A 1,666-nucleotide genomic window follows, 5' to 3' on the forward strand; every position below is an offset into this window, starting at 1 on the left:
GGCGGTTCAAACTCACCCTTTGCTCTTTAGAAACCCTATACAGGATCACTGTGAGTCGGAACCAACTGAATGACACTTAGCAACAACCATAGAGATAGGCAGCTGGGTAATGAAATAGTTAAGAATTCCACTAGTAGTTGAAAGATTGGAAAGCCAAACCTACTTAAAGGCACATAGGAAGACAGTCCTGGCAATCTGCTTCTGAAAGACCAAAGCCTTGAAACCCCTATTGATGGAATCAAAATCATCTCCATGACAACTAAAAAGAACATCAACAAAGATTGTAATTGATGGTATGGGAATAGAGGCAGTCACAAATAGAAGCAAGTATGGATGAGAATGTAATGTTAAACTCTAAAGATCCCCACAGGATTTAAAAGGAAGAGGAAGAGAATGTCTCTAGAAATATATATGATTGGCAATATGAAATGCTGGAGAGAGACTTAAAATATGGCAATTGACAATTCAGACATTGTTGGTGCCATCATATTCAGAAGATGTGAGAATAGAGAATAGTGTAACCAAAAAAAAAAAAAGAATGGTAAAATGAAATAATGAAGAGAGAAGAATGACACTACCCAAGTTATGTACCCCATGGTATCTTATGCTTTCATATTAATAGTACCAATAAAAATAATGATTACACAAGGGTGAGTCCAAAATTATCTTGACTCTGGCAGTAGTATTTATTTTAATCAACTTTTAGAAAAGACAAATGCGTCATTTTCAACATAATCACCTTGCTTTTCAATATACTTTCTCCATCTGTCAGTAAGTTTTTGTATTCCCTTATTTTAAAATATATTTTTGAGGTTGAGCTGCAAGCCATGAATTCACCACTGTCTTCAATATTTCATCAGAGGTGAATCTTCATCCTCAAAGGGCTGCTTTCAGGGAACCAAAGAGGTGAAAGACCTATGGAACAAGATCAGGACAATAGCAAGGATTCTTTAACAAAAGAAAACAAGGTTTTTGCAGAGTGTCAACAGTGTGGACAGAGGTGTGTGGACATGTAAGATCACAATGCCCTTACATAGAACTACTCTGTCTTTAATCTGAAGTTTAAGCTTCAGCGCCTCAGTCACCATCTCACTGTAACAAGCACTATTGATAACTGAACGTTTTTCCTGATGTTGTTTTTAGGTGCCATAGAGTCTGTACCACCTCATAGTGAACCTATGCACAACAGTTGATATGAAGTGAGGGGAGACGCACAAGAACACCCAAAGTTGGAGATAGTACCTATTTTATCTGGCCTCAATGGCTTGATAATCAGAACTCAACTGTTGTTGCTGTTGTTATGTGCCATCGAGTCAGTACCGACTCATAGTGACCCTATATACAACAGAAAGAAACACTGCCTGGTCCTGGGCCAACTTCACAATTGTTGCCATGCTTGAGCCCATTAATGCTGCCACTTTGCCTATCCATCTCGCTGGGGGTCTTCCTCTTTTTCTCTGACTTTCCACCATACCTAACATGATATCCTTCTCCAGGGCCTGGTCCATCCTGATAACATGTTTGAAGTATGAGAGACGAAGTCTGGCCATTCTGGCCTCCAAGGAGCAGTCTGGCTGTACTTCTTCCAACACAGATCTATTTATTCTTTTGACAGTCCATGGTACTTTGATATTCTCCTCCAACACCATAAATAACTCAAATGCAT

At 39.0% G+C, this 1,666-nt stretch overlaps 1 protein-coding gene across 1 annotated transcript in view; it reads left to right on the top strand.

Moving 5' to 3' along the window:
* The window catches only part of LOC102825192 (olfactory receptor 2AP1-like), a 22,758-nt gene that overhangs the window by 3,437 nt on the left and 17,655 nt on the right, over positions 1–1,666 (top strand). The window lies entirely within an intron of this gene.

The sequence above is a fragment of the Chrysochloris asiatica genome, unplaced genomic scaffold (genome assembly GCF_000296735.1).
Source record: "Chrysochloris asiatica unplaced genomic scaffold, ChrAsi1.0 scaffold00033, whole genome shotgun sequence".
Lineage (NCBI taxonomy): Eukaryota > Metazoa > Chordata > Mammalia > Afrosoricida > Chrysochloridae > Chrysochloris > Chrysochloris asiatica.